The sequence below is a fragment of the Pteropus vampyrus genome, unplaced genomic scaffold (genome assembly GCF_000151845.1).
Source record: "Pteropus vampyrus isolate Shadow unplaced genomic scaffold, Pvam_2.0 Scaffold24, whole genome shotgun sequence".
NCBI lineage: Eukaryota > Metazoa > Chordata > Mammalia > Chiroptera > Pteropodidae > Pteropus > Pteropus vampyrus.
The window spans coordinates 3,694,258-3,709,017 of record NW_011888805.1 but is presented as its reverse complement, the minus strand read 5'-3'; the positions used below and the strand labels follow the sequence as shown (position 1 = coordinate 3,709,017).

General features: G+C 37.7%; 1 pseudogene; it reads right to left on the bottom strand.

The window, feature by feature from the left end:
- Positions 1–6,444: 6,444 nt before the first annotated feature.
- LOC105289513 overlaps positions 6,445–14,760 on the bottom strand; it is a 13,927-nt pseudogene continuing 5,611 nt past the window's right edge.

The following is a 14,760-nucleotide window of genomic DNA, read 5'->3' as shown; positions in this document are numbered from 1 at the left end:
ACGCGTGTACAGAATAGACAGAATAGACAGGGAAATGGAAACAGAGAGTTTGAGAAGTAATTTAATAATATAAAGAATTCTAATATTTAGATGCAATTAAAAATAAAGTTATATAGGAGCAAAACCCTCAGCCATTTTCCTTTCTGAATTCTTCATCGAGGAACAAGTAGTGTCTAGCTTGTGTGGTTTTGAATGTCTATATGTTTCTATGTTGGCTTTTGTGTCATTTTCCAAACAATTTCTTTAAAATATGCTTATAAATAAAATTCTTGCTTGCATTAGATAGGAATCAATTCCTCTGACATGTAAATTTTGGACAATTTACTTTATTAAAATAGAATACTGAGTTTATGTAGCAAAGGAGACAGGGCCCAGCTCCTCTCATATTGCCCTCCCTTCCTTCCTCCCCTCTCCTCCTTTCCTTTCCTCCCTCCCTTCCTTCCTTCTTTCTTCCTTCCTTCCTCCCTCCCTCCCTAACTCACTCCCTTCCTTCCTTCCTTTATTCCTTTCTGTCATATAGCTTTCTGGATGTGGGTGGAAATTATAAAAGAATTGACTGAGAAAATATAGTATTTTAATGTTTTGGATTTCATGTGCTCACTTCAGTAATACATATACTAAAATATTTTGGTTTTCAAAATCTGTGAAATATTCAGTCTCCAAGCCAGACTTCGACAGGAGCACAGCCTGATTTCTATGGTGAGATGGGCATTACCTGGTTATGAAACACTCCTCCTCTTCCTTTATCTATTCTTCATTTCATCTCTCTAAGACAAGAATCTTTTCATTCTGAAATTCTCCTTTTTTTATCTTCTTAAGTCCTTTATTTTACATAGAGATGAGGAGATACTGTTCATATCACTGTCACTTGCTAGGGAACTGATTTATCATATGTGACACTAGAAAAAATAAGACACTAATTTATATTCATGAAGTTCTCATGTGTACTTTCTAAACAGATATAATACAATGTCTAACCTCTCCAGGACATTCCAGAGACCTGTCATTTTGTGACATTTTCTTTTCAACATAAGCAAGAGAAAAAATAGTATATGAAAAGTAAAAATATTACAAATAAAACTGAATTGAACATTTTTCAGAGAAATAAAAAATTAGAATTACTAAGTGATGTTTTAGTTCCTAAACTTAATTCTTAAATACATCAGTAGTTAGAACTGAAAACTTTGGCCTAAAATTTGAGGATTATACAATGCATCTCTTATGTGCCAGTGAATATCTGTACTGACGAAAGAACAAAACCAAAAGACATCAGTAATAACTGGGCACATTCAACTAAAGAAACCTGTAAAAAAACTTCACCTATAAACTTACAACATGGGAAATCTTTCTCCTGTAAAATTTTACTATAGCATATATTTCAATCAACCCCTCCCCCCAAAGATATTTATCTTTTTAAGGTTTTTTTCTTTTATTTAATGCCATAATATTCAAGATCTCCCAGTGAAGCCAGATGGGATCAGCTGAAAGATAACTTTCTTAGAACAAGCTTTCCCAAGTTCCCAGATTTGGCTATGTTCCCCCGTTATGTTCCTTTACAGCACTCTGTACTTTCCCTCCATAGAACTTTGTATAAATGCAATGTATAAATGCATTTATACTTTGCATAAATGCAATTTACTTTGCAAATATTTGCTTCCCGACTGCTCATCATTAGACTAAGCTTCATGACGGAGATGCTACAGTGGCCCCATTATCCCTGCACCCAGACCTGAGCACACGATCTCCCTGATATATATATATATATATACACACACACACACACTGTATTTGTTCAGAAAGCGTGCTGATTAATCAGTTGTGATTTTTACCGTCATCTTTAATGTATTTAAAGCATTTAAAGTTTCCATAAGAACAGAGGGACTTGGCTTTGGGGTAAACCTACGAAGCTGGCCCAATGCATCACAGCATTAGATTCCATCAAGGGCCTGGGGGTGAGTGTTCCTTTGTATTTGCAATTATATCCTGGGGAAAAAAACAGTGAGTAAGGTGTAGCTAAAGCATTTGTGTGATGAGATCAAATTAGATTTACTTTGCGACTAAGCTAATTCTTCTCCCAGCAGAAGTTGAAAGTGGAGGAAAATAAAAATGCTGTCTAACATGGAGGCGAGAGCAATCATTGACCAGAAGCTGAGCAGTCTTAGAAAGCTTCAGGGTTGAAGTCTGATACTAAATAATTTCCTGTCTTGGCAGGGTGGAACCAAATAAACTGAAATTGGGTATGAAAACTTTTTGAAGGGTGAGCTTAGAAAGCAACCTGTTCGTAAAAATACCAACTAAGTGACTGATGAATGTGGTCTTTCAGAGTGTTGAATGCTGGCTTTCTTAAAATATGACTATAAAAACCTGATGATCAGGCAAATCTGAACTTATTATTCACAAAGTCAAAGAGAAGGGAGAGCAAATTCAGGATATTTTTGAGGCTTTGGAGTCTCAAAGGCTGAAGGGTTATAATAATAATAATAATAATGATATAATGATAAATAATGCTGCAATTGACATGGGAGTACAAATATCCAAGGTATGGAAACAACCTAATTGTCAGTGGATGAATAAATCAAGAAAATGTGTAAATACATATATTATATATAGATAAATATATTTATAATATATATAAAAATATTTATACATATAAAAAAAACTTCAGTCTCAGAAAGAAAATCCTGCCATTTGTGAAAAATCGATGAACCTTGAAGTCATAAGTTAAATAAAATAAGCCAGACAGAGAAAGACAAATATTGCATGATGCCACTTATATGTGGAATCTAACAACAACAGCAAAAAAAAATTGGAACTCAGAAACAGAATAGAAAAGTAGTTGCCAAGGGCTGAGGGGTAGGAAAAATTGGGAGAGATTGTTAAAAGGGTACAAAGTTCAGATGAATAATGCCTGAGGATCTACTGTATAATATGGTGACTATAGATGATAATACCGTATTGTCTAATTGAAATTTGCTTAAAGAGTAGAACTTAAATATTCTCACCAAAAAATGGAGGAGGGAGAATATGTGAGGTGATGGATGTGTCAATTAGCTTGATGGGGAATCTTTTCACAATTCATACATGTATCAAACCTCATTGTATACTTTAAATATCTTATAACTTTATTTGTTAATTATACCTCAACGCAGCTGACAGAAATAAAATAAAATTGGTGGGCACAGCAGGCAAGGGTTTTATGGTAAGGTTTCCAAGAGAATAAATAGTCATTGGATGCTATCTCTTGAAAAGCTGGACAATGTGATATTAGGTGAAATGAGATTTTGGAGAAATTATCCTCAACTTTAATCTTACTTAGTCGGCCAGAGTTTCCTGGAATAGTAAAGTCCTGTTGATGAAGACGGTGGAATAGGTGGGTCCCGTTGAAAGTTGATGGTGACCTGCATGAGTGAGGATGGTTTCAGGTCTCTGTACTCCTCTTGCTCTATAGCATTCTTCTGTTTTAGCAAAAGGAGACCCCTTGAAGGAGCATTGGGGAAATACTGGTTACATGAACACAGAATTTTAAGTCACCAGTGGCAAAGAGGTGTGATATCTTTCAACCTACCTACTCCATCATGAGCAAGACTTATTCCTTAACTTCTACTTCAGAGTTGCCATTCGAGCTCATGAATTTAAATTCCCTCACTTCCAGATCTCTAATGAAATAAATATATAGCAATAAAAAGGTACTAGAGCAGGAAAAGAGGGGAAATGGCAGATGCTACTTGTTTAATTCATGTACTTAGGGGCTTCCAGAAATATTTGGTAGGTGAAATTATTTGTAGTGGGAACAGATAACATAAATTTATAAGGTCACTTATTAATGCATTATGCAAAGTACAATAATACTACAAACAGTATAATATTTCTGATAGGTATGTGGAGAAATGCTATTAAGTGGACCTGTTATAATTTGTTTTGTCTTATTACATGCTTGGTTCAAAATGGCCATTCTCATAATCAAATGAATAGCAGATGCAGTGAATATTGTGATTCAATTTTAAAACATAAAAAATGTTCCTAATAAAATACTTATTTAATTTTTTGGAAAAAAATATTGCAACCTGGCAAAATGCATTAAAATGCTAAGCAGAATTCAAGAAAGAAAGTCAGTATGTCAGGGCCCCTCCATGGAATGAAAGATGAGCAAATCCTCCTGACCTGGCTGAGGAGAAAAGAAAAACACACTAAAACTCCAATGATTACAAAACTCTACACGAACACATGCCTAATTGACAGGGTCAGATTATAGCAACAGCATAGTTATTGTTTTAAGTGATTTAGAGAGAACTGGATTAACTGGGATACTGGTGTTCTAGTTCCCTTCTTTTGGCCCTTACGAGACCCCTCTTCTTCCATCAGATGATTCTCTCTGAGGTGATGGTGATGAATCCATGTAAAGCAGAGTCACAAACTCGAATGCCCACAGAGAACAGGAATTCAATATAAGAAAGTAAAGTGGGCCTGGGTGAGGGTGGGGGGTTATGGGAAGCGCTAAGAAGTGGTGGTAACTGGTGAATGGGAGCCGCAACTACTCAGATCTAGTTGATTGTCATCATGTAGGAATATATGCCCAATGTGCCAGAGGTTCTGATGGTTCAAGAAATTTTGGCTGAATTTTAAATAGTAGTTTCCTATTTATATTGTAATGGTAAAAAAAAAAAAAAAAACCCACATATATCTACAGGTTGAACTTTACCTGCGGGCCTCCTGTTTTTTTAAAAGCTAAATTCTAAAGACATAATAGCCAATACAACATCCACTTTGTCCCTTGTCACTCTCATAATGTCAGACAGGAGGCCCGCGATGCCTTTTAATTTGAGGAAGAACCCTCATCCTAGCCTAGAACACCCTTTACTGCTTATAGCAGGATGTAAATTTCCATTGTTAGTCCCACATTATTCTTTTAGGTTAGAGAGGTCTTTAATTGCCTGCTAAACATTAGAATATCTCTGATTATCACCTTATTGAAGTAATAAATCTAACCCAATAGAAACTTCTGCTGAAATTGATTAACTAATAGATGATGGGAAGAAAGCAAAGCTTCAGGGAAATAGTTCTCTGTGAAAAAAAAAAAAAAAAATCACTCGTTTAACATATAGATCCCCTGGCTTTAGCCCTACAGATCTGAATTTTTAAGATCTAGTGAAGAGTCAGACTGCCTGTTCAATGAGCCTCCTGGGCGATTCTCCCCTAGGTAGATTTTTAGAAATAAACAAAGACCAAAATGTAAGCAGTGATTCTCAGACTTGAGATGCACTCAGAAGCACTCAGAGGGCTTGCTGTGAGACAAATTGCTCATCTCTAACCCCAGAGTTTCTGTGTCAGTAGGTCTGAGGTGGGGCCAGAGAATTTGCATTTATAGCACATGTCCCAGTAAGACTGAGGCTGCTGGTCCAGGGACCACATTACAGGCAGACAGGTTGTCTGGAGCTCAGAGGGAGAGGTACTTCTGTTTGAGCTGTGCTGACAGCTGTGGTCCCAGAGAGGACTGAGAGGACTCTCCTGTTACAAGAAACCAGGCTTCTCACTGTCACCCTGTGCTTGGCAGCAGGACCCCAGACGCACTTCTTCTAGAAATAGTGCCTTGCCAGTGAAAATGAATACCTGTGAGACAGGCTGTCCAAACGTGCCTCAATGCAACTTTTCTGCTTTGCTCCCTAGAAAACATCTTGCACACCCCACAGGAGGCCTGCCTTTTCTCGGTGTGTGCAGACAGTGGGTAAGAGGGCATGGTGGTCAGAAGCACACTTATTTCTAAAGTTATAGAGGCTGCCTAGTTACACCTGTTCACAGATAATTCATTTTGTAATGTAAAAGCGAGGGTTGGAGAACTGGGAGTCTCCTGGTAGTTCTCCATTACTTTCTTGGATTCCGACCTCTTTTTACAAACATGGTACAATGATGTCGAGGAGAAAAAGGGACTGATCTCGTCTGAACCTCTCTTTCTTTCTTTCTTTCTTTCTTTCTTTCTTTCTTTCTTTCTTTCTTTCTTTCTTTCTTTCTTTCTTTCTTTCTTTCTTTCTTTCTTTCTCTCTTCTTCTCTTTGTTTCTTCTTTTTTTTTTCTTTCTCAGTTTCTTGAGTATATCCATTTTATAAATCCTAAAAAGAAAATTAATATCTAGGGAACAAATGTCGATATTTTTACCTATGTGTAAGTGGATTGGTTACTTTGGGTTCAAAATATAGATCATTTCTTTGAGATATCGATGTGGTTTTCTAATACTATATTAATTTTTAAAATTGCAATTGTTTAGCTTGCAATACTTAAACAGAAAACTCCTTGAGAACTGGAAATGGCTAATTCAACTCTATATCTCTCCAATATTTGCATGTGGTGGACACTCAATGTATACTTCTAATATACAGATGAGGTTATTTTACTGAATGATCCATGTACGTAATTGCCGAGGCTACTATGTACAGGTGAGAGAGATGGAGCTTTATTTCTTGGTCTCTATCTGCTTGGACAGAGTCTTGATGACTTCCTCCTTCTGGGCCTGGAGCCGCATTTCGCCGCGCTTGCGTGCTTCCTTCCTCTTAGATCTGCGGGCCTCACCTGGTCAGCCGGAAGCCTCTAGCATACCTTATCTGCCTTCAGCTTGTGGATGTGTTCCAAAAAAATCCGCTTGGTTTTGAGCATGTTACCCTTCACTTTCAGGTACAGGCTGTGATACATGTGGCGGTGAATCTTAGATTCACAGTATCTTCTGCGCAGTCCACGAAGAATTCTCATCCTGCTCATCCAGGTTGCCTTCTCAGACAGTATCCTTTCGCTTCTCTGTGCCCACGCATCCACGTGCCTGCCCTTCCTGCAGGCCAAGGTGTTTTACCCGCATCGAGCCTGGGCAGTTACAGCCCATTTTTGATCAGCTTCCGAATCTGCTGCTGGGAATTGGCCTTGACGATTTCATTGGTCTCACCGGGGTCCAACTAAACATTCTGTTTGCCACAGCGGAGGACACTGGAGGCAAGCCTCTTCTGAAGCCCGAGCAAACCCAGCCTCTGGGACCAACCCCTTCAGGGCTGCCTACACCTCATCTCCCCGACCCGGGACCACGGTACCGAGCCCCGGAACAACCCAGATCAGAGGCCCGCAGGTCTTCACTGCCTGTATTTCTTGACTATATGATAGAATGAGAAAATGAATGAACATTAGAGAGTATCGAGGAAGCAGGTTCAGTGGGATGTGGTGATGTCTTCAGGTGTTCTTGCTGCAGGAGCAGGTGAGAAGCTGTCGTTTGCCTTCCAGGGCAGTGTCCACCCCACTAGTTCTGTCCACCCTTTACGGTTAAGTATAGATGGATGCTTGGTCTCAGTTAGGAAAGTTGAGATTTGAAGAATCCAGGGAAAAGTGATCTGTATCCAGAATAGTAAATATTTTAACATAAATTGAAATTAAAAATACTTTATTCTGGACGTAGTGGGTTCCCCTCCCCCCCTTCTAGGTGACAAATGTAAAAAAGAAAACTCGATAGATAAAAAATTTAATTTATAATCCTAGACTCAGGTACAGATTTCCATAAAAACTCCAAGTCCCATTAAAGCTATTTCAGGGAAACATATGTACACCTTTTACTACAGATATTTTAATTGACTTGATAAATTGAGTTCACCAGTAGGTGGTACAATCTCTGTAAGGCTGGAAGGAGGAATATTTAATTTCCATATCTGCTCAAGAAGCTACTTAAACATGAAATGCTTGTCCTTATGACTGGATTATAAGGATAATTTGACTCTAGGGAATATAAAAAGTTAAATAGTTCCAATAATTCTATTTATCTCCTCCTAAATGTACTGTATCTCATTTAACAGACCACTTAGGTCTCAAACTGTTGTAGCATCATCTAGTTCTGCCAATTATGCCTCTGAAATATCTCTCAACCCTGTTCCTCTTTTCCATTTCTTTTGGCCAAATTTACATGCTCATCATCTCCCTCCTCCTTCTCCTTCACACTACTGTCAGCTATCATTTTGAAACACAAGACAAATTATGTCATTTTCTAAAACCCCAAAATAGCTCTCCACTGCACAGAGTGAAATTCTAACCCAATAGCAAAGTGCTCAGGATCCCCTATAGCTTTGCTCCAGCTACTCTTTCCAGAGTCATCTTTCACCATGTGCCTCTACCCAAACTTTGTTCCAGCCACGCTCAACTACTCATGGTCCCTCTTCAGATTACAAACGAGAAGGACAATAAAGTGTAGCAGGAGCTCTGGAGGCATACCGTCTGGGTTCCAAAGCCAGTGTTGCCATGAACTTGGTGACCTTGAGTGAGTTATGTCACTTCTCTGAGTCTCCATTACCTCATCTGTGAAACAAATAATGATAGAACCTCAAGAGTTTGACTTGAGCCAACATGTATACTGTGCTAGAACAGAGCACATTAATCTCCATCTTTCACGCTGTTGATCATGATCCAATCTCGGTGCCCATGGGGATCACACTCACCCTGCAATGAACTGTTTATTTACCATGACCTTGGAAACCAATAAGGTGAGCCAGTTATTTTTCTGGATTCCTATAGCACTTTGGTTGTCCTTACTTTGTTGTGCCTTGGGTTGTAATGAGTATTTTGCTATCTTCATATCCTCCTCCAGATGGTGAACTTCTAGAAAAGCAGGAACATTGTATGATCATTTTTCCATCTGCTGTGCCAGGCAGTGCTTAGCACCTGGAAAATGCTCATCAAATAGTTGGTAAATCAGAAAAAAACTGATCTGTGAGACATTCAAAGCACTTTATATTTAAATGCACACATTTAGGGAAATAATCTGATTTGAGACTATGACTCATTTACTCTATGTAAAAGCTAGTATCACTCATTTGGCAAATATTTACTGAATATCTAGTATTGCCAGTCACTGTTCATGGTACTGGAGATACACCAATTAGAGGCAGGAATAAGTTTTGGACTTTCCTAGACTATAGAACTATGGACCGGAGCTAAGTCTGATCAGCTGCCTGTGACAACACTACCACTCCATCACAAGTCCCCACAGCTCACACCTGCAATGCACAACTATTCATTAGGGGAAAGCATGTGAAGTGAAAAATACTATGCAAGGTAGTGTTAAGGTTCTACCAAATGTGTGTATGCACACACACACACACACACACACACACACACACACACATTTACAAGTTGTATTTATAGGCACATGCACAAATGTTTTTAATTATACTTTATACATATCTATACAGATATATAAGAAATTTGAAACAATGACTGCCTTCTAAAAGGGGAACTGGGTATTGAAGACATGGGTCCATAGAAGATTGACTTTTCACTACATACCTTTTGTTTTAACCTTTTGAATTTTGATGTTGTACGTGTGTTGAATACTCAAAAATAAGTTAACTTTTTAAAAATGAAAATAACTATGAAAAGCAAAATGGCCTCTCTCTTTAGATTGAAGGCCATCATTAACCACTTGGAATGGCAGTTGAAAGGAAGAGAAACAAGACCAAAAAAAAAAAAAAAAGAGAGAAATAAAAGATCAATGGGCAAAAGATCTAGGGGAACAGATGGAATGAGAGAAAATGGTGGCATCGGTGGCCAAAATACCAACATATCAACATACCAACAATAGCTCCAGTGGTGGTGAAACAAAAAAGGCGCTTTATTAAACAGAAATATACGTCTAATGAGGCAGTTTCCAAGTGATGATGTGGTCCATGTTGAGAGCGGTGGATTGGAGAAGAGGTAAAAGTCACCTGAGGCTGCATCATTGGATGCTTTATCTACATGGGTGTTGGAAAAAAAGCCAGAACTAATGTTCAAAAGATGGGGAAGAAAGTAGACCATGAACTAGGCCCCCAAATTTTTTTGATGGAGACAAAGAGACTCATGTTAAGAGTGGGCTATGATGGGGTGAAAATGGAGGAAAAATTAATACAATCAAACAGCATGAAGCCCACAGGCTCTATAAGATCCAGCTTGAATCACTCTGACCTCACTTCTACCAATCCCTCCTGAAGTCACACCATTGCAGCCACACAGTTCTCACTGCTGGTCTTTAAATTCTCCAGGCAAACTCTACCTCACGGCCTTGGCACTGGCCATGCCTTCTTCTTAGAAAGTTCTTCCTTGGATGCTGCAAGTTTCCCACAGGTCTTTGCTCAAATGTCACATTCTCAGTGAGGTCTACTTGGACCTCACCATATAAAGCAGCAACTTTTCATCTACTATTTTCTCTCTTTTCTTTTTATCCACAGCACTTATCATCTAAATCTTGTTTATTAACTGTTTTCATCTGCTAGAATAGAATCTCTTTGAGAGCAGAAAATTGACCTCTGTGGGTTATGTGTGCTCCTCTTCCCTGTCCCATCCCCAAAATGTCCCTTTCTCCCAGGCTCACTGCCCACATAATCCTTCCGTTGCTTCTGTCTTTTAAAATTCTGATCTTATTTTGTGTGTAAAGTTCTCTTCTTTCCACTCTCGAGATATGTCATCATACCTTTTAGTTTCACCCATCACTAAAAAGATGTGAAAGATCCTCAGATCTTTGTCCAGCTCAATCTCTCTACAAATTTTAAGGATAGCACTACAGTGAGTATTTCACCCCAATGTCCCACAGTCACTTCCATTTGGCCTTTCTGAAACCGAGTTCATCTCTTTCTAGATCTGCTTCTCTTCTTGTTTTTTCTATTCCCACCAGAGACAGGGGGCACCAGGATTCATTCCCCCAATATTTCAAGCTAACATTCTGAGATTTATTTTTAACATAAAATATCTAATTTTCATTAAAAGTCAATTTGCAAGTTTTATTTCCTAAATATTTCACAAATCTTCCCTTTTCACTGCATCTCTGCTACAACTACCCCAATTAAGGCCCTTTTTCTCTCTTGCCTATGATGTATCAGCAGCCTTCCAACAAGCATTCCAGCCTATCCAGTCTTGTCTTTCTCAAATTATTCAGTATATATGCTCAAGTCATACTTTTATAACATAAATATGACATTTTATTCATCCTTTAATTCTCTCTGTTTCTTCATCTCATGTCTTTTCACTCTTTTTCTCACACCATTCTTCATATCTTATGATGTTTCTTGCCCCGGGCCTGTGTTCAAACTCTTCCATATTAAATGCTCTCAATCATCGTTTCCCAGTTAGTGAGCCACCCAGTAAAAGTTGAGATTTAGATCAGGTGTCACCATCTCCAAGACACTTTCTCTGATATATCCTTTCTGCCCATGTCTTGTTTAGGAGCTCCACTCCTGTGTTTTAGAATCTTGAACTTGCCTCTTATTGTCTTAGCACATATTATCTTATTGATTAGGGTTGCCTGTTCACACAACTGTCTTTCCCACTAGATGTAGGTACTTGAGGACTGAAACTTCTTTACACACCTATGTATTTCTAATGACTAGGACAGAGTTTGGCATATAGTATATGCTTGATAATGTTGACTAAGTGTATAAGGGAATGGTTTCGATTATATCATGAAATGGAAATCTCAAAGTTGAAGTGAACATTAGGACAGTGTAATCTTTTCACTTATCTTGCTTAATCTTTTTATTGTAAAATGGGGATAATGATAATAATCACCTAACATGAATTTTATGAGGATTAAATGAGATAATATTGTGTAAAGCACTTGGCATAGTGCCTGACAATAATTTCTCACTAAATATTACAATATGGTATTGAAAATCAGCTGACGGTTAAGTGCCATCAGGAGAGCAATATGTATAGTCTACTCTTTTTATTCAACACTATTATAAGCTTTAATAGTGAAGAAATTGGCCTTAAGGTGTCTCATTTTCTCAATAAGTAAGCTCAAAGATCATGCTGGCTTTATTACTAGTTTTTAATTACAAAGCTATTTTACTTTACTTTCCCATTTGGAAAATAGGGAATGGAAGGAATATCTAAAAATTGCTGGTACAAGTGCTGTTGCCACACATATTTTTCTCCTGAGAGCCCTTTATCTACACGTATTTTTTGGGGGTAGTTGTTAGTGACGGTGGTGACCCTGACATTCAATCTGCTACTTAATGCAAAAATCACAGGCCCTAAGAAAGTACAGATTTAAAAGAATCTGCAAAAGAAGAAGACAGGTTTAATCTGAATCTGGAACCCTAAGTGAAGAAAAACACATGACCCTTTATTAAAGTGTCAGATCCTGCAGAAGACACAACAACAAACACTTTTTGCATGTTTGTTTGTCTCTTTCAAAACTCCAAGACTTAGGGTTGGTGATGTTTGTGAAGAGCAATGGTAACTTGACTACTTGCTCCGTTAATAAAGATTTCAGCAACATCTAACTTTCAAAATACTTTGTTTTCTTATATTATAATTTCTCAGCATGTTACAGTTATTGTTTTATCAACAGCCATATGTTGTTGCCTTCTTAAATAATGAACACCTGCCACTCTTAAATAGACTTGTCACAAATTCACCATTTATTTAGCAACAGACATTAAGCAAGAGCAGTAGACATTCCTGCAGCTATTGAGCCATGCTAAGTCTAAAATTTTAAAAAGAAAAATCATTCATTCACTCACTTATTCATTCATTCATTTAACAGTTATCTATTGCCCAACATTCATGTGCCAGTATAGTCCTTGGCTGTGGTTAAAATGTGATGAATAAAACTTACACGGTTAATGCCTTCATGGTGCTCCATCATATCCAAGAAACTGATAGTAAACAAGGAGACAATTAAATCAATATAAAATTTAGGATTACAGTATTGAAAAAGAACATGCATCACTGAAACAGAATAATAGAGTTGGAGAGAAGGGGTTTCAGGACCACTTTCCAATAGTTGAGAAGACCTCCCTGAGGAGGCAATATTTCAGATGAGACCCAATAGACTATAAGGGCCAGCCAGACATGGCCTGCTGGCTCAGAGGAGCTCAGAAGACCACTGTGGCCAGAGTGTGGTGATGAGCAAAGGCGTGAGAGGCCCACATGAAGCTAGAAGGGTCATGCCTGATTATGCAAGACCATATAGGCTATGTTAAAGAGTTTGCATGTAACCAGAACCTATCCTTCTGGGGCATTATCAAAGCCTAACTGACCTGGGGTAAAGAAATACCCAACTCCAGCCCACTCTAACCATCTTGCCCCACCTAAGAGAAAAGTTAAAAATCTGAGAAACACTTGTGAAGTCTGCAGTCCAGAGGCATAGGCTCAGATATACATAGAGCCAATTTATAGGCATAGTTCATAGACATAGAACCAGATGTGGTAGGGATGTTAGAATTAAAACAGCAGTGATTAGTATGACAAGGGCTCTAATGGATACATTAGACAGCATGCAAGAACAGGTGGGCAAAGGAAGCTGAGAGATGGAAATCCTAAGAAAGCACCATAAAGAAATGTCAGAGATAAGAGTTTGAATGTCTCCAGACCTGCTATTTCCAAGTTGGTGGCATCCATCCTAGATACTCTGCTCTAGGTGATTGCCACCACCATCTTGTGTTCAATGCACCTGCGTACAATGTTCCCTTGGTGCCATAGTGCGCATCCAGATCCCACCTGCCTAGGATGGACATAGTGCCAACTTAAATAAGGATGTCTACTCAGGGACCTACAATTAATACATACCCTAAGCAAGTTTGGAAACCCTGCTGTGCTGCATATCTTATAAAATTATGAAAATGAATATCTCAACAATTCGATGTGAGTAATAAATAAAATACTATATGTAAAATCCCTTGGCATCCCTGATGAAAACAGCTGCTCAATAAGTGTTAGTTTCCCTGTTTCTCCATCTATGAATTTCTATAGATTCCATTCCATGGCCCTTTTTTAAGCTACCAAAGAATTTGGTTCTGTAACACCTATTTTCCCTTATCGAATAATTCATTATAGTCTTGCTCTTTATGTGTGTATGTTCTACTTCTCCCAATAGATTAGTGCTGACATCATGCCCAAACCTCAGAGTAGCCAGTAGCACTGGGCACAGCGGTGATGTCCAGTAAGTCTATTGTGTTTGTGTTATTATAATCCAGTGAAACAAAGGAAATTTTGACTGGCAAAGTCATGGAGGTTGCAAGTAACAAAATGGAAAATAAAAATGGATTCCATAATTGCAGCAAACTTAAGGAAACCTGCAGAGAGAGCTTGGAGTGGAGAGGAGAGAATGCCATCGCATCATCCATATAATGATAGATAATTTAGAGATAGCTATGATTATGTCTACAATTTCAAACTATGTGGTAAACTCTGGTAAATTAAAACAAAATGATCATTTTGACTCCTCATTAAGTAATTAGTTCAACACACATTTATTTAATGTTTAGTATTGATGATATTGTATTTTAGGTTAGATCTCGGCAAAATATCGGGAATGAATACCTTAATCTTAGAAGACTGACTATTGTTATTATATTTGATCCAACGACATCTGTGAGGGATTTTAATATAGTAAGTTGAGGCATAGATCTCTTACACTGTATTTTTCTATATTAATTATTATAGGATTTAAATTAACATAGATTATCTAGGTATATTTATATTTGTTTCTTGTACTATATATTAAATTAAGAAATACAATTTTCAGTTGCCAAACGTTAATTTTATAAACAGAATAGAAGTGATATTTTCAAAACATTTTCCTTGAACACTGCTTTTATTGATACTTTTGCTGAGAGTCTTGAGGAATTTCGATGGAGCAATGCAAATAAATAAACTATGAAACATGAATAATTTTTTCCCAAGTCTTTATGTGGAAAAGAGATCAGCAGAATTTGTGGGTCATATTATGGCTGTTATTTCCAAATCCTATTTTTAAGATAATTTTAAA